Genomic DNA, 19,875 nt, shown 5'->3' on the forward strand with positions numbered 1-19,875 from the left:
CTGCACACTTGCCCACTGTGCTTCACTGCCTCTACTTATCATCCTGTGCTGAGACAATCATTGTTTCTAATGCTTTAGATTTGAGCTGGGTTGACAGCAGATTAAGATTCTATTAATCTGTGGGCAAAGTGGTGAACTTTCTACCTGCCTTCCAGTGACCTGTGGTAGTGGATTGTACTGAGAATAACACGACACCTGCTTGCTCACCTGTATTCAGTGGACTCAGGATAAATCATTACTTTTGCGGGCACATCACCTCCTTTCCTAGGCCCTTCACTGCTGGCATCAAGATCGTTAGCCACATTGCCATCCTGCCCACTGGCCTGATCCTCTCACCATGTACTCTGTTTACAGGCAAAGGTCACGAACCCATCTCTTCCTTCAGTTCTGTCTCTTTATTTTGGATTTCTTGACTTTGAGCTCCTCTACAACAATTCCAGTTTGGGTTATGAATTTAGATATTTATTTATATGCATATATTTTCCCCACCCATTGCCTTAATGAATCTAGTCCTTCTTCTCTGCTGATTTATGTCTTTAAACATGTTTGAGATAAAGAGAGCTGGGGGGTAATGGAGAAGAGAGAGCCTTCAGACAAGGGGGAGGAGCCTGCACAGGCTCCCACAGACGTCTATGCCCTCCCCGGCATCGGGCCTCTCCTTCGGCAGCTGCAGTGCCTGTCTAGATTTGTGTGCACGTCTGGCTGGATGCCCAGCCAAACTGTGAACACTGCCTTCTTTCTCTCTTAAGTCATCTCAGTTCCATAGAAAATCAGACATCTAGGCAGTAACTGGTATTTGAATGGACTTTAGACTCTCCTATGGTACACAGTCTCCTATGTGCTTCTAGTGCCCTTCACTGTTCAGGGTACCAGGCAATGACTGATTTATACTTAATGGTAAGCAAACCCCTACACACACTTGCCAAGAACATTAGAACATTTTCATTATACTCCAGGCGAAGCTCCCATTCGTGCAGTCCTTATTCAAGCATTGTGGTACATGTCAGTCTGCAGCGAACCAAAATTGAGCGGTGTTTGAAAGTACCCTAGATCTGTATGTGGGTACTATGCCCTAGCTTTACAATGCTTGTATATTTCCTGTGTTTGCTCCTATAAGGTTCTTTCTGGAAGTCCTACAGGATACCTGGCCTCATATTCTTGGACCTAAGAAAAATTCGCAGGAAAACAATTAAAATTTGTATCTACTCCTTATTTTTTTATTTATTTATTTTTTTGCGATACACGGGCCTCTCACTGCTGTGGCCTCTCCCATTCCGGAGCATAGTCTCCAAACGCGCAGGCTAAGTGGCCATGGCTCATGGGCCCAGCTGCTCCACGGCCTGTAGGATCTTCCCGGACCGGGGCACGAACCCGTGTCCCCTGCATCGGCAGGCGGACTCTCAACCACTGCACCACCAGGGAAGCCCTACTCCTTATTTTTAATTTGGTGTTACAAGGTATAGCATGCCAGAGCTCGGTGGGGTGAGGTGAAGCAGCAGCAGGATTTGGGGGTTGAGGGATGAGCTTCAAGGTTGTCTTTGAGGACATTTCAGCATAGTGAGTGTACAAAGTCAAGCGACAATCCCAGGCAGAGCGTAATTGGTGTATACAAGAGTTACACCATCGGTTCACCATCAGAGAGTATTTTTGAGTTTTTTTTATTTATTATGCCAAATATGTACGCCTGTTCTAATGCAGGTTAGAACAATATAACCTGATTCAGTAGTGATTAACTGCTTCAAGTTGAGAATAGAGTTCATCTAAAGAGCAAAATATGGCAGTGTTTCAAAACTTAACCCAATTTGTCCAAAAAAAATAGAAGAAACTCTGATCATTATTACAGACATTTGTAAGCTCATTTTCATACTAAGGGTATTTCCCCCAACTGTTTTGCCTTGGAAAGAAATAGATGCTTCATCTAAGACAAAATGTAAGAAGATTGCTAATATGTAGACATTTTGATTTGGGAAGAAAAAAAATAGAGTAATATGGATGGTATCCATCTCATCAGTAATATCTTTTTTTAGAGCTACCAGATGAAAATGGTAGTGATCAGACCATTTCTTAGGAAAGTAAATGTAAAATTGTTAAGTGTTTACAGGCGACACACAGTTGACAGAACTACTCAACTCCTATTTTGTTTCCATCCTCTCCACTAAGAAGGATCATCTCAGTCTGGAAAGAGCAGAACAAAAATCACTAAATGGAAACTGAAACCCTGTTTTGATGTGAGCAAGTTTAGTCAGGTACTACTTAACCACTTTAAATGCAAGTCTCCAGCCCCAGACAGATTGCATCAAGGGAACTGAGGGAGCTTGAAAATGTGATCGAACACAGTACTGGTCATCTCTGAGAAATCATCATCCCCAGGAGCAGGGCCAAAACTTTGAAGATACATTGATTTTCCCAAAGGGAAGAAAAATGTGAATTCTGAAAATTTCTGAATATTAAAGTTGAATTTGGCCCCCTGGAGAAAACTTGAACTCACTGCTTTTAAATTTATATATAATTGTGAGAAAAGGAAAACAGTGTTCATTTGGAAGCAGAATGGGTAGGGATATGGAGAAACGAAAACTCGATAAGAACAATTCATGCCAAATGAACCTAACTTCCTTTGGATATGTTTCTAGCAAACAGATAACAATTGTTAACATTCTCCTGGCTCCTACTAAGTACTGTGTGCTGGACTGAGTGCCACATTTAAGTCTCAGACCAACCTGTGAAATAGGTCTTGCTGGTGTCCCCGCTTCACAGATAAGAAAACAGTCAAGGCTAGTAAATAGCCAAGCTGGGATTTGAACCCAGACAACAGGAAATCAGAACACAAACCCAAACCAGTCCACATCCTTCTCAGAAGAGAAGAATGGCTGCTGGTAAAATGTACTTTGATTTCTGGAACTTATTTTACACTTGACTGTGATGGCCTGTTGAACACTGTAGGAGTGACTATCACAGAGCAAGATAGGTATTAATTAGATAAGCTTCATCATATTCTTATTTCCCTGTGAAAAGCTTAACTTGCTGGTTGGAGAATATCACGCTTGTAAAAGGGTTTCATATTCTCAGAGTTCCTCAGATTTACAATTAGAATCTGTGACTATGTGACTGAAAGAAAAAGTTTAAGCTTATCCTGCACTATAGAAATCTGTCATCCAAACTTGAAAACATAATTCTCTCAGGATATGATCAGATTTAATTAAAGTTTTATATTTGTGAATATGGAATAAGAATAGTGGACCTCTGAAAGAAAGTCCTAGAATTTTTCCAGAGACTAGAAATGAAAAACTACAAACTTGTAAATTTGAGATCTAACTAATTTAAAATGCAGGATGTTTAGTCATTAGTAGCTGTAATATACCTTTATGCTATTTGATATAAAAAGGACCGCTTTGCTAAACAAATTATCAGTATAAACACATTGCAAGAAACTGTTTAACCTACTTTAGATAATTAACAGCTTTCAAGTATGCTATCAAAATGCTTATGAAAACCAACAATGTAGGTACTGTTTTAAATGAGCACTTGTTAGTGGTTTCTTCCAGTGGATATGCATTTCTTTCCCAATAATCTATAATTCAGACTTTTCACCAGCTCGAAAGAACTCTCCACACTATTCATCCAAATCAGTGAGCTTTTCATGTAGACTTTCATAGGATACAGAGAGCACCATATTCCCTGCGGATATAATTTGATCTCAGTTATGTAGTCATTGTCTCATTCTATCTGCTTCTACCAGGAAGCTTTCATGACTTGCTTACTGACATGACTCTAGGGACTCAAAGTAATTATGTCCAAGAATTGTACAGTGTCAAGAAGTGGTAACTTACAGGAAATAGAGTGATACGGGCTTTAATTTTTAAATCTAATAGCGGGATACTAAATAAATCCAGGGAGTATATAAATATGAGGTAGATATTCCACAGAAGTGTTTATTGTGCTCTTCCTATGACAGGAATAATTCTAACTTTTATCCTGCACTAAAACTCTTGATAAATATAAAATTTCCACTGGATATCTGCTGAGAAGAAAAAAAAAATGCCACTCTAAAAACTTAATGTGTAAATCTGTTCTTCCATTTTTTAATAAATCTAAACTTTTGCTATCAGAAACATTCCCATTATCTAATTTAGCATTAATATACTCTCTAAAGTTATTGAAAACATTAGTGGTAATAAAAATTACTGAAAATAAAATATAAGGAAAATTTCCAAATGCTCAGATAATGCGGAACATAGGTAATATTCCTGTATCTGCATTAAATTCTGATTTCTTTTTTTAAACTTTAAAGCACAAGTTTTAGCCCATTTGGCAAATTTCTGGGTTCTTGCTTATGTCTGGAGAGTTCTCAACACAAAATGTAATTCCTGATAGGTAATTCCTGGTACCTCTGAACTGGGAGGATAGAGAAGTTTGAAAGGAGTAGGTAGCTGGGTTGATCAGCTTCCAAAGGCTGAGGGGATAGTACAGGTAAACCACCAAGCATCTTAAGGAAACCCCAAGAGGAAAGTGATTTTTTTTTTCCCATTCGAATGAAGACTCAGTTTTACTATACAACTTTTTAACCTTCCACTTTTTTTTAAGAATCGAACTCTAGGAGCCAGAAACAAGTGAATACCACAACTTTATCCTCTCAGCCCTGTTTCCAAAGGAGGGTGATCCCATTCCTCTTATACTGTTCACAGTGTGTGGACTTGGTTGGTAGGTTGTTTTCTTTCTACTTGGAAAATCACTTTAACTACACATGGTTTAGATTTCATGTTGAATTTAACATTAAAAAGGAGAATACCTCTACAGATGCCAAATATATAGCTCTTTTTTGACTGGCTTAGAAATACCCTCAGATCCCTCATGATTGCAGCACCTTTCAGAAGGTGAGAGTTCTTCTTTATAGAGTCTTAATTTATTGGAACACTGATACTGTTATTTCTTATACTTGTATCAGTGTAGAATAATGATGGATTTCCAGGCTCTTTTCTATGGCAGAGCTTCTAACATTAAAAATGAAAGTATTCAAAGATAGTGGTGTATTATATAGCTGGGTTGTTTGAGACATTCCCTGCAGCTGTGTATAGAAGATGCTTTATTTAAGGAAAAATCCTTGGAGAAATTAATTGATATGAGCCAGAAGTTGTTCAGCCAATTTAATCGCTAATCTGCTGTTGTTTCTAAATTGCATGAGATACAGAAGGAAGTCTGCCTGCCTCCAAATCAGCCAATTCAAGATAGGAACACAGGATGGAATTTAACCACTGTATGCTAAAATGCCTGCTTGAAATTAAATAGGCTTTGCTGGGGTAGGGATGAGGGAGAGATTGGCCAAGTTGTTAAACATGCTAATTCATTTCTGAGGGCATTTTGCCAAGTTAACTAAAGCTATCCTGAAGCTATTTGAAGAATTAACTGGAGAACAGACAGTGACCAGGTCCAAATTTATGTTTTCAAAATTTGTTAAGAACTGGGCTTTGAAAAAAAAAATGAAAGCAGTAATTAAAGTAAGGCTTTTATTCAGATATCACATTATTGAATCCCAGTAATGGTACAGTCTCTTGTAGATGAACTAAATTATTTGGGTGGTACCCTTCCAACTATGACTGATTCTGCGTGTAAGGCTGTTGTGTTCTCTTTGAAATTCAGATGTTGAAAATTTGTGACAATAAGGGAAAATTCAAGTACCAATGAAAATGTAATTGAGTTTAAACCTTGGGAATTAGAGGGGGGCTGATAGAAGGGGGTAAGTCTCATGCAATCTTTCATTTCTATTTAAAGAGTTAGCTTATCTCTCAGAATCAGACACCCCATCATTTGGCCTTCAAAATTCTGCAGGACCTTTAATCTCGTATTTGTCAGGTGGTACATTAAAGAGACATCCATTTTGAACTCTCTTATCAATATTATAGAAAAGCTCCAGGGCATTGGTTCAGTTGAGGATGTATAATTAACATTCTACTATGAGTAGTGTAGAGAAAACATTCTATCTTGCATTTTCAGTATAATTTCCCAGTCACCCTATTCTAATATTCTGAATGGTTAATAGAGAAAAGTTGGCTTGTTATTTTTCCTTTATCACCTATTTTCATAAAATAATTTTCTGTTTTAATTTCATATCTGTTAAATAGAAATTATTTTAAAATAATCTTAGATATCCTAGCACTCTACTGTATAATAATTGTGGAGAAATTTGTCAAATATGCAATATTGTAAATATAAAACTATTGGTTATCACAGTAACTCTTGACCCAAATAATAAAATGTCATTTCTTCTTGAATCTAATATTGCCAATAAGAAAAATTATGTTCTTTGCCTTTCTCCAGGATAAAAGGGAGAGAGGGAAGGAGAGAGAGTGGGAGAAAGTGAGGAAGGAAGGGAGGGAAATGAAAGGAAATCTTAGAATTTATTTAAGTGGCATAGTGACTGAATAATATTATTTTTATTTAGTTATCTAATGGATAATTCATTCTTATAGTACTCCTGTTTAACATTCTAATAATAGATTTAAAAGGAACAAAATGCATTTCTAGTTCATTTTTGTTATTTTCCCATTTTTCCATATCCCCAAACATATTACAAATTCAGAGTCCCCAAATTTTTCCCCAACTTGCCCCCTACATAGTATTAAAATGTTATAAAACATTTTAATGTTTCAAAATCAACTATAATATTTATTCAGCTTAAGTTTCTCTGGGCTTCTTGAATTTGTCAATGTATGCATCTTACTAAATTTGGGCAATATTTAGTTACTATTTCTTCAAGTAGTTTTTGTGTCCCATTCGTTCTTTCCTCTTTTCTGGGACTCCAATTAAATATTTATTAGAGTTTGATATTGTTCCACAGGTCCCTGATGTTCCTTTATTTATTTATTTTTCAATTGTTTATTTTCTCTGTTTTTCAGATTGGATAATTTCTATTGATCTCCCTTCATGTTCACTGAATCTTTCTTCTTGTACCATCACCATTATGCTGTTAAGCCCACCTAGTGAAATTTTTTTATCTCAGATACCACATTTTTCCGTTTTAGAATGTCTTCTTGGTTTATTTTTATAGATTTTCTTTCCTGCAAGATTTCTTATCACTTATTATCATTATATTTTTTTATACCTTGAGTATAGTTATGATAGCTGCCTTAAAATCCTTGACCTCTAATTCCAATATCTGGATCGTCTCAAGATTGATCTACATTGACTGCCCTTTCTCTTGAGAATTGGCAGAATTTCCTGCTTTTTCGTATGTCTGGTAATTTTTTATTGTTTCTGGACTGTGTGAATGATACGTTGTGGAGACTCTGGACTCTATTATTTGCTACCTAAGAGTGCTGACTTTTGTTTGTTTCAGCAGACAGTTAACTTATGTGAACACAAACCCCGAACTCTGACGCCTCTGCACTTAGCGGAAGCTGAAATATCTTTTCAGCTATTTCAGTTATTTCAGCTTTGGCTGGGCTGCTTGAAGTCCGCCAAGCACATTCATAGCTCAGAAGTCAGCCAGAGACTTGGGCCAAGTACATATGCAGAATTCGATGCTCTCTGTAGCTTTCCCCTTTCCTAGAAATTCCCCCAGTTTCTAGATGCTTTGATGGCACTGAACTCTGGGTTCTCAACTAGTAGGACTGTGGATTTCTCTCTGAATTTTAACCTCCCTGCTTGATACCACCTGAACCCATCCTCAAGCAAAAAGAATGGTGTTATTCCCTTCTTCCAAATGTCAACTTCCCTTCAGTTTCTGCTTTCTTTTAATCATTCTTAAATCCCTTTGGATAACTTTGTATGTGTGTGTGTGGTGAGTTACTTGCAGGAGTTCAACACAAGGTCCTTGGCCATTACCAGAAGTGGGCTCTCCAGAATTCACCTCTGGTTAATGAGGAACATGAAGAATCCTCATAAAAAGAACATTCACCTAGGTATAAAACTCTCTGAAATTGCGAATTTGTATAAATTGAAGACCTAAATGATTTTTGCTATTGTTGTTTTTAAATTCTCATCCAATGTACTGCTATCTCTAAATCAGAGCAATGAATTCAGTGGTTGTGAGCAACTTGACATGATTTGTAGAAGCACAAAAGGCCCTGGGGAATTAGACTTGGTATTGCTCACTTTTAAGCTAATAAAGAGAAAACCCCGCAATCAAAGGCAGTGAAGGGTATAATTGGTGCAATACTGCTTGCTATCAGTGTACTTCTCAGGGTCATTTTTGTTAACTTCGGAATGAAGTAAAGCATTTTTAAGCACCCAGTGCTTCTATAAGAATATATATGGTTACCCTGAGCAGTCAAGTCCAAATACATGACGCCTGATTACTGTAGAAGCACCTATTCAACACTGCTCATTGTAAAGAATCTTATTCTCTGGTTGCACATATATATCACCTGAAATCAAGCCATGTCTAGAAAATATATCACTTTTAGTTCCATGTACCATTAAGGATAAATAAAAGAGTCAAAAATAAAGGAGAGCTTACGCACATATTACAGGTATGGGAATGCTTGTACGACTTCAAAATATATCCATCAAGAGGTGTAGGCAGTTCTCACAGAAACTGAAATATTTCAGAAGTGATACTCCATTCTGTGCCACGGAATATGTATTGCCTAAGTCTGGAGAAATTTCAAGCCTCCTTTTTTCTGTCTCATATGCTCTGGCTAGCTCCTTGTAATCATTGCTTCTTCATTCAGTCACCATGGAAATGAGAGGGACTTTGTTGTCCTGTATAGAGCACTGACTTAATAATAGGAAATTACAAATAGGGATAACTAGGCATTTGTGTTCCTCAGGGATCAGTAATCAAACCTATCTTATTTGAGGAATAAAATCCCACGTAAGTAGATAAATTTCCCCAATAAGCAAAAGGCAAGAGGATGACAATACACTGAAAAGGGATCTATCTCTAAAGTTATATGAATAGGCGGAAAAGGTGACATGTGATTGAATGGGAGCAAACACTAGGTAATACAGCTTACCATCAAGAAGGGTTTGAAAGAAACATGTAAGCATTTTCGTACCCCAAAGCAGGACCCTAGATTCTGAAGAAGGGAAAATAAAATCCTAATCACCCTCTCAGGCCATATGGAAGTAAGATCCTTTCTCTAATACAAAGTCTAATACAAAGAAATTCATCTCAAGTAACCACCATTTCAAATAAGTTCTATGTGTAAAAACATGAACAGTTTCCTTAAAACTTTATTTGAAATCAGGTTATTTACGTTATTTGCATGAACTAAAATTGTCTAGATAAATGCTCCTCAAAGCGTGGTACATGAACCAGCGACATCAGCATCACCTGGAGCTTGTTTGAAATGCAGAATCTCAGGCCCAACCCCAGATCTACTTAATCACAGTCTGTATTTTAACAAGATCTCCAGGTGATTGATGTGTATCTTAAAGTTTGAGAAATACTGGTATATATAATACAATAAAGTAATATCTCAAAGTAGGAAGGACTTTGTATATCTTATTTAATGAAATCATTGGAAAATGAGGTCAAAAGAACAGTAAGGAAATTTGTACGTGGTTATAATTTGAGAGCCACTTTTCAATTCTCAGAAAAAAGCTGACTTCTATAAAAGAATCTAAAGAGGTTACAAATAAGGACAAAGAAATGAAGCGAAACCTGGTTAGATGTAAGATATGAATCTGTGAAAAAGCAATGCCAAATAAGACATTTAATAGACACAATTTAGAAAACAGATTATCAGGAGACCTAGAACTGGGATGAAAATGAAGAACAAATTATAGTAAAATCAGGCTTTCAATGTATTAGGATAATAAAAACAGCTAATGCAATTTGGGGCCTCCTATCCAGAGACAAATCATGGAAAAGGCAGATAATGACTCAGGTGAAAACTCAAAGAGAATAGTTGGACACAAAAGCAGAAAGGCTCATGCTTCACACAGGACCCAGAGAACAACAGGTTATAAAATTTGATAGATGAAAAGAACTATGAATAGTTTAAATGATGATTCCAAGGTCAGACGTATGACAGCACACGGAAATATGAAATGCGAAAAGCCTTTGATTTTAGGAAGCATGATGTTTGACGTATAGTAGTGAAATCAAACAGAAAACTATGTCCCAAATGTTACATCCCACATACCTAGAAGTACCCAGCCCAAGTCTGGGTACTCATTCAGGCCAGGTAAGCCTTACCCCACACAGAAGATAACCAGTAGAGGCCAACTCCCCACTTCACTACCAGGTCTTGAGAAAAGTTCAGTCTAGTACAGCCCTAGCCTGTTCCACTTTCGTGATGACACAGGTAAAAACACATTTAACTTACCTAGGACAAGGGTACCTACTGTGCAGATTACCTAGACACATGCTCTTAACACTGTCTTCACCACGTTCTACAGCCTACAGCCAGGCCTCAATTCACCTATCATGCCATGTTACCAAATAGTCCACACAAACGACAGTGCTAGGAAAGGAGTGTGGTTGCAGTGTAGCTGTTATTCTCTTTCCCCCACAGCTGAACCTAAATCCTGTTCTTCTGGCTTTTAATTCTGCTCATTAGGCTCTAAACTAGTTTTGTTACAATAGCAATGTAAAACAATTTTTTTTTTAAATAGGCTGTATCAGCTATCATCAGATTAAGCTGCAGAGCATACTACAGGTTTGCCCTGCAAAAGAATGCCTCTACTATATGAACATTAGTAGTTAAAGCACAAATAAATAAATCGCTGATTACAAAAGATTTTCTGACATTTCAGAAAGCTTCTCTGTAGGGTTTCTTTTAAAAAACGAACTCCTCTAGTGTTTTTAAGTGTTTTACAGATCATTAAGTACATGACAGAGGGGCAGTGAGAAGGGATTTCTAAATTTAATGAACTAATGAATCTGTCCAATTGAGGACAGATAAAAATAAAATGAGTTATATTTAAAATTCTACTTTATCAGTGGGAAAATACAATGAAAATCATCAAACATAAGCTTAAAAAAGTATCCATTTCTTAGTCATGCTATACCTGAGACAGTAACAACTTGACAGTGTTAATATCATATAGATAATTGTTAATATCATATAGATAATTATATATATTAATATATATAGTGTTAATATCATATAGATAATTATATATATTAATATATAAAAAATACCATATGTCAATATCGATTTTGTATTGTAAATGTCAATATCTATTGTATGTACGCCTATCTGCATATCTTATATATAATAGCATATATTATGTATAATATATAATATATTATATCTATTAAATATGAGTGTGTATGTATATGTGATATAACACCATCATTTAATAGATACACTAATAGATATTAAATATGGGCCTCTGCATATGTATGTGTTCATATATAGGTATACACAATATATGTGAGTCAGTCATCTTCTAAAAAAGTGAGAACATCAAACTTCCTACCTTTGCATTTTACACCCAAATTTGATACTGACACTGACCTGGCAAATCTTATTCATCTGAATGTAATGTAGCCCAGCCATACATTCACCACCGGCTTTTTTTTTTTTTAAGGCATAATAGTTTTATTTGTGAATGCAATTTTATTTTGTACATGAAATATTTTACTTAACTTGAATATCTTTTATATCTTCATATATATATTTATTTATTTGGTTGCACTGGGTCTTAGTTGGGGCACACTGTCTCCTTAGTTGTGGCGTGTGAACTCTTAGTTGCAGCATGCGTGTGGGATCTCCTTCCCTGAGCAGGGATCAAACCCAGGCCCTCTGCATTGGGAGTGTGGAGTCTTAACCACTGCACCACCAGGGAAGTCCCTTAATTTGAATATATTTTATTTATCTATTTTTTAAACATCTTTATTGGACTATAATTGCTTTACAATGGTGTGTTAGTTTCTGCTTTATAACAAAGTGAATCAGCTATACATACACATATATCCCCATATCTCCTCCCTCTTGCGTCTCCCTCCCACCCTCCCTATCCCACCCCTCTAGGTTGTCACAAAGCACTGAGCTGATCTCCCTCTGCTATGCGGCTGCTTCCCACTAGCTATCTATTTTACATTTGGTAGTGTATATATGTCCATGCCACTCTCTCACTTCGTCCCAGCTTACCCTTCCCCCTTCCCGTGTCCTCAAGTCCATTCTCTACATCTGCGTCTTTATAGCTGTCCTGCCCCTAGGTTCTTCATAACCATTTTTTTTTTTTAGATTCCATATATATGTGTTAGCATACGGTATTTGTTTTTCTCTTTCTGACTTACTTCACTCTGTATGACCGTATCCACCAGAACACAGGCACTACTCCCCTCCACTACCAGCTTTTAAACTCTTAAATCTCAGTTAGAGGTGGTTTAGGCCAGGAAATAAATCCTCCATATCCCTGGAAACTTTGGCTGAAATTGCACAGTGTAATTTCCTATAGAAAGTATTGAAAATACTTCCTGTGAAGTAAATGCTTTACCAAGTTAGCATAAGGAATTTCCTGGAAATACCATTTTAAATATCCTCAACTGCATTTTGATGGAAAACCAAGAAATCATGATAATTAATACTTTATCCATAAAGTTAAATCAGGCTAGAAAAAAATTAGTTCTTAAATAACTATAATGTTAATTTAATACACTTCTTTTTGATGGGGAAAGGTTGAAGAGGGCTTAGTAAATAATACTAGACCGATTCAGATAATGTACGATCGTAAATCTTCTTCATGAATTAACTTTTTGCTATTAAGTTCTTCCATGGAATAATAGAATATGTTCATCAAAATGTTTTTAATTTAAAATGCTTTTTATGGGCTTCCCTGGTGGCGCAGTGGTTGAGAGTCCGCCTGCCGATGCAGGGGACACGGGTTCGTGCCCCGGTCTGGGAAGATCCCACATGCCGCGGAGCGGCTAGGCCCGTGAGCCATGGCCACTGAGCCTGCGCGTCCGGAGCCTGTGCTCCGCAACGGGAGAGGCCACAACAGTGAGAGGCCCACGTACCGCAAAAAAAAAAAAAAAAAAAAAATGCTTTTTATATCTGCTGTATTTGTTAAACATAGAACAGTAAAATAGAACAGGAATCTGAAAATCTGAATTCTGACTCTATCATTAGCTGATTGCATGGTCATAGGTAATATTTCTGAGCCTCAGTTTTCTCATCTAGAGAATGGAGATAACTAAATCTTCCTCTGCTGATTTCATAGAACTGTTATAGAGAATCAAAAGAAAGTTTACACATATATATTTATTTATATATATAATATATATTATATATGTAAGCATAATATACATATAATAAAAACATATATAATTAAAAGCTTCTAAATGAAGTAAGGTGCTATATAAATATATATAAAGCATTTTAATGTTTTCTATAGCATTCAAGTTATAAATGGAATACATTTCATAGAAGAATATTTTAAGAATGTAATGATTTTTTATTTTGAGCATAAGATAGCTGGATTTGATATCAATATTAATTTTCCATGTATGTACTGACTTCGCTGCTTATCTCTTAACAAGAGGCCATAATCCTAGCATAGGTTTTTTCTATTGACTTTATTACTTTGTCAAAGCTAGTAATTATACTTCTAGTATTTCCAGGCCAACAACAAAAACAGTTGAACATAATGCAATGAATATTGCTATGAAAAACATTTGTCATAATAATGTACTAGAATTCCAGTAAGAGGCAATATACTCTGTTTGTGTGTAGTTTCTTAAAAACGGCCCTAGTTCTATTTGAAGCCAAAGAAGGACAAGATGGCTAGTGAAAAATAACAGCTCATTGTTCTGAAATAGAATAGAAAATGGGAAAGAGAAGGCCCTAGAAAGAGGCATTATATTTCAGACCACCCAGGAGTCATGAAAACAGATGACAAGGGAATGTACTTAGTTCTGGGTCCTATTTTGTATAACAAAAATAAATATTAATAAATACTCATTATCCTGAGAAAATAGTTTCTTCCTGGGTACAGAACAGAGCCTGGTACTCCCCCTTCCAAATGCCAGAGAGAACTTGTATATTTCTGGTTGCCCAAGCAAATTACATCTTAACTTCATTAAAAGAATGAGAAAAATGTCATTGATCATTTGAATGAATCATTTATTCATTCATTCATTCAACAAATGTTTATTAAGCACCTATTGTAAGCTAGGCTCTGTGCCAGATGTTATACTGTGGTGAGTAAGATAGACTGGGCTCTGGCCTTCTTGGAGATTACAGTCAGATAATGGAGAGAAACAATTTTAATTTTTTTAAAAGTTAAATTTTGTCATAACTATAATGAAGGAGAAAAAGGTGTGCTTAGGAGAATATGTGGAATGTGTAGCTACTTTGGTTTGGGTATCAAGAAAGGGTTCTCTGAGGGAGTGATATTTGAAATGAGATCTGAAGGATGAGAGGGAGTCAGGGAACAGCATTCCACTGGGAGAGAAAAGCATCTGTGATTCAGTTTAACAGACTGAAAGAAGGCCTGTATGGCCAAAGTTAGAGAAAAAGGGTAAAAGTCATACCACATAGGATTAGAGAGGCTGGCAGTGACCACATCATGTGGAGCTTTATGATAAAGAATTTGGATTATATTAAGTGTGCAAGGGGAAGCTGTCAAATGGTTTCGCCCAGAAACAATGATATTATCTAAGTTTCATTTTAAATACATCATTGTGCTGCAGTGGGAAAATAGAAAATATGCAAAATCAAATCCGAGAGATCATTAGAAGACTATTGCCAGGGCCAGCTTCATGGGTGTGTGACCTGTGCAGTCTCACAACACTCCCCTCTTCAAAAGAGTTCTGCTCTTCGTTTAATGCCCTGCTAACTCCATCCTAATGCTTTTTAAAACAATGGGCCTTGCATTTTTATTGTGCACTGGGCAGGTGGGACTGGCTGTTAGAGAAATCTAGTTACAAGACAATGTTGCCATACACTAAGATGATAGCACTGGGGATGGAGTAAAGTAATCTGTCTTTTGCAGGTGAAATACAGTTAGAATCCAATATCATATTGCCACCAATATGAGCTTTCAGTTTGGTCCTTGTAGAGCATTTTAATTGTTTATACAACACTAATTTATAACATATATTCCATCCATTTAAAAAATACTAGTTTTCAAAAGACTGCTATTTTTTGTCATCCTCTGTTAGCACATCTGCATATTATGTTTCTATAATAGAGAGGAACTCTGAAAAGTGTGAAACATTTAGATTTACCTTTCTATTCCACTAATATCTATTTAGCCCAAAGCACATGAAAGGCTCTGTGCTGTGAACTTAGAGTGAAGCAGGTGTTATCTATTGAGAACTTATAGTTTAGTTGAAAGGTAAGATTTAAATAGCTATAATGCAAGGAAGAATATTCAAGGGGAATATAAAGAAAATACAAGCAATGCACTGTAGGGGATTCCATTTATGTAGAACAATCATTAGAAATTTTATCAAGTGTTTCTGATTATTTAACAGGTGTTCAATGATTTTTGTCATGACATCAGCATGTGGAATGATATTATTGAGACAGATATTTCCAGGGATCTCATAGTAGACATGTCCCAGTATGTAGTAAGCCATAAGATACCCCTGGTATATTTGAAGATTCCATTTAGAAGATAAATATTATTGAGGTCTTTAAAGTAAAAAATCCACAATACTTCTTATTCCCTACAAAATGAAATAGAGCTATAAGTAAAATAATTCTTAGTATTCATCATCAGAGTTGAAAAATAAAACCAGAATTTCAACCAGTAGATGCAAATCTAATGAAATTAAAAGGTGAATGAAAGCATTCTGGTTGCCGTGCAGTGTGTCTGTCTTCAGTTTAGCAAGTTACACAAGCTGCAGGCAAATGTGGATGTTTTCTCTATAGGATGGTGCTCTCACCAGGGAAGAGCCTAGTTTGATGACCAGACTTCAAAGCAAATGTCCCAAAGGAAAACACATACATACATACACACACACACACACACACACACACACACACACACACACACACACGGATACACCCCAAACAGAAGACTTGAGCAATGGAGGGATGTATTAGTGCCCCAGAGGCAGAGACCTCTGGCACTGAAGAGCTTAGCTTGTCATGCATCACAGCTTTAAGACTCCAGACATTACATCCCAGGACATTTGTTACACTTTCAGGCTTCCATGGTTCAACTGTGGGCAGAGCTTCTAGCTTGTATCTCCTGAGACAAACTCGGGGCTCTGGTTTGCCTTGCACTTATCTTCCTTTGCAAACCTGCACCTATAAAATAAAATAGTTATGTCCCCAAAGTATACACACACTTTTTTTTTTTTTTTTTTTTTTTTTTTGCGGTACGCGGGCCTCTCTCTGTTGCTGTCTCTCCCGTTGCGGAGCACAGGCTCCGGACGCGCAGGCTCAGCGGCCATAGCTCACGGGCCCAGCCACTCCGCGGCATGTGGGATCTTCCCGGACCGGGGCACGAACCCGCGTCCCCTGCATCGGCAGGTGTACTCTCAACCACTCCGCCACCAGGGAAGCCCAAGTGCTTACACTTTTAAACATTAAAGCAAAAGAAAATGCCTGCTAGCTTAGGCTATACCAAGTCACATAGACTCACCCTCTTGGTCCTGAGCATTTTCAAAGTAGAGCTCAAGACCAGTCACGTGCTCTCCAATCACTGCGCCTGAGACAAGGCACAGAAGAGATGTTCATGAAAACAAGATGGATTGGTGGCTGAGGGCACGGAAGACAGAGAAGATATGATGCAACTTGGGGAATATGTGTAAGTCTCACAGTAGAAATATTTCAGAAAGAATGGGAGCACTTGGATGAGCCCCATTTATCTGACTCAAATAACAACATTCTAGTTTAGGTTTTTAGGACCTCTCTCCTGCTCTTCAACTGTAGGCTTTCTCCTCCCAGCTTCTCCCGCTCCAGCCCTCTTATATATTACTGCCAGTTTACTCTTTCCAAAACTCATTTTCCTGTTCAGAGCCTTCAATGACACTGCTTGATCAATAGACGTAAGGGATTCTTTTTTTTTTTTTTTTTTTTGCGGTACGCGGGCCTCTCACTGTTGTGGCCTCTCCCGCTGCGGAGCACAGGCTCCAGATGCGCTGGCTCAGCGGCCATGGCTCACGGGCCCAGCCGCTCCGCAGCATGTGGGATCTTCCCGGACCGGGGCACGAACCCGTGTCCCCTGCATTGGCAGGCGGACTCTCAACCACTGCGCCACCAGGGTAGCCCAAGGGATTCTTTTATTTGGCATTCAAGGCTCTTTGGGATCCCACAGCAACCTGTTATACGATCTTACTTTTGTTATTCCTCTGCATATACAGCATCATCTCTGAGTCAGGTGGTCCTGAAACATGCCCTCCTCCTTCCTATCACAACCTCAACGTCTCGGCTTATGACATGCAATTAATTCCCCTGCCTCAATTGTCCTTGCCTAATGAAATTCTACTCATTCTTCAGGATATCATTACCTACTTCAGGAAGCTTTGTTCATTTTTCCTCACCAGCAAGTATATTTCTCTCCTCTGAACTAAGGGACCATCTGGTTTATACCTACACGAACATTTACTATGTGTGTACCTGTTTGTTTGAGTCACTGTGGTACTTGTCTTTAACCATCTTTCCACCCCTCATGGTTTATAAACACCATGAGGACCATAGTTTTATAGATTGCTGTCTCTCATAGTGCCTGCTGATCAAATAAAATTTGTTTAAATGAGTGGTTAGAAAAGAGTGGAACGGTGGATTCTTCTCCCTATTCTGCAATTGTCTTCCAGTCATTGTACTTCTAGCCGGGCTTTATGGAGAGTCCGTAAGCTGAAGGCAAAAACAAAAACAAAAACAAAACCCCTACACGTTTAATACAGATTGTCTAAAATAACAGAATGTGTTGTACTTCCTTTGGTCATTGTGAGTTTCTTTCACATTTACCAATCCAAAAACCTACAGTTAGGATAATCGTATAGGCCAGTTTGCCTGTGACAAACCAGTTTTTTATGCCTTCAATTGTTGATACCCCTCTCCCTTTCATTCTCAATTGCGCTCTGGGTTAGATGATAAATTATATGGTCATTCTCCCTAAGGACCATTTTTATTGACAAGTGAAAAGACTTACCTTATACACTGTATTGGTTTTCTTAAACTGGCTAGTATGGAAGCTTCAGGTTAATCCAAAAAGACAAACCAACAGACAGACAAAAAAGCAAGAAACAGACAAACAGATACAAAACCCAGGGAAAAAAACAAACAAACAAAAAACAAGCCCCAAAGCCTAAGCCATTTGAAGTAGGAAAGGATAAAACATAAGGCATCATATCATTGGGAGAGATTTTCTTATCCTTCTTTTTTTCTTTTGTCTCCAAGGAATTCTTCATTAGACTCAGTTTAAGCTTTGAGTTTGAGGTTTTTGTATTCTCCATTGGTAAGCACACCTATTAAAAAGCAATGTATTCACGTAAACTCCCTGGCATCAGAAGGTTCTGTGTATTCACTGCTAGCAGTGGACACCATGCCAGGAGAACCTGACTCCTGGTGCAAAAGGATTAAAAAAAGAAATCGAGCAATGCCAAAAACAAAAACAAAAACAAAAAAACCTACCGCATAATTCTTTTCTGTACTCTGTGGTTTGTTTTACTTAGGAAAACGGCCTGGTTTTACCCTGCAGCACGCATTCATTACTGTGATCTTTGACTGGCAGATGCAGAGTAATAGGATGCATATTTTAGTGCTTATTATAATACCCTGTCCAAAAACAACTTGACAAATTTGTGATTTCGACAATATCTCATTTTGCGGGCTGCAGTGCTCTGTGATTGTCTGCCCACGTGGCTTCCAGATTATGCATACCACCAATACTTCTCATTAAAATGGCCACAGTTCACCAGTTTCAGTAGCTTGGAACGAACTCGGAATGAATTATTATACAACAAAGAGGCTGCTGTCATGCAGAACAAAAGACAAGCAAAAGAGAGCTTTGGCTTAATGAGGCTAAGTGAGTGTCTCCCCTGCATCACAGCTACTTGACGGCCTTTGAGCATGGATTTTTTTCTCCACAGGCCAAAACCTTTGGTCTATTATTTTGTGTTTATGCACCTTGAGGCTAATATACATTTTAATATGCTGCACATGGAGAAAAAAAAAAATCAGCCATTAGATTAGAACATGTGCACTCCCTGTTAAATTAATGACAACCGAACATAGAGATAAATTTAGGTTTTCATATTTAATTATAGCACACTGCAGTACGTTTAGCAAGGATAAATTGCACTATTATTATGCTTCATTTTTTTTTGACATCTTCTCCTATTAACGGTGCACACTTGCTCCCCCACCAACACCCTGTACCATACTAGCATCTCTCTACCTATCATCCTTCCCTCAACATCACTGAATCTTAGCCACTACATTGAAAGGTATTTTATTTTATTTGTTAAATTTGCTGAGAGAACGAATGCTATTTTGGCATAACTGTAGAATGAATAAGAACGTAATTTGTAAGAAAAAATGATAACTCGTCTAAGACTCCTTCAGTTGTCACTCCTCTTTGCTGCATCAGATTTCAGTGATGGACCCAAGTTCTCTCTTTTTCTGATCTACCAGAGGGATAAAGCACAGCATATGACTCCAAATAGGTGATATTTCACCATGACTCAAAAGACCTCCATTGTGAAGAAGTAAGCATAACAATCTCAAGAAAACCCAATAACTTTGTCACTCTTTGGAACTTTTCTCTGTTGATTTTAATCTATTTGTTATAGAAATGAGAACACTTCAAGTAGTGAAAAGTCATAGGTTAATAAATATCCAGTGGTCTTCAAAAAAATTAACAAGGCTGATAGTAGAGACTATGAATATTGCTGTTCATTCTTCCAAGGCCACCAAAGCAGGAACGGATTGTTAATACAACAGAAATGTCAAAATGGACTTTTCATGTAGAATGACCTGATAACTTTTAGTTCTTTCCATTTGTAGGCTGTGACTTTACCTTCCG

General features: G+C 37.4%; 1 protein-coding gene across 1 annotated transcript in view; it reads left to right on the forward strand.

Moving 5' to 3' along the window:
- The window catches only part of DPYD (dihydropyrimidine dehydrogenase), an 803,004-nt gene that overhangs the window by 705,892 nt on the left and 77,237 nt on the right, over window positions 1-19,875 (forward strand). The window lies entirely within an intron of this gene.

The sequence above is a fragment of the Leucopleurus acutus genome, assembly GCF_964270905.1.
Source record: "Leucopleurus acutus genome assembly, chromosome: 2".
Lineage (NCBI taxonomy): Eukaryota > Metazoa > Chordata > Mammalia > Artiodactyla > Delphinidae > Leucopleurus > Leucopleurus acutus.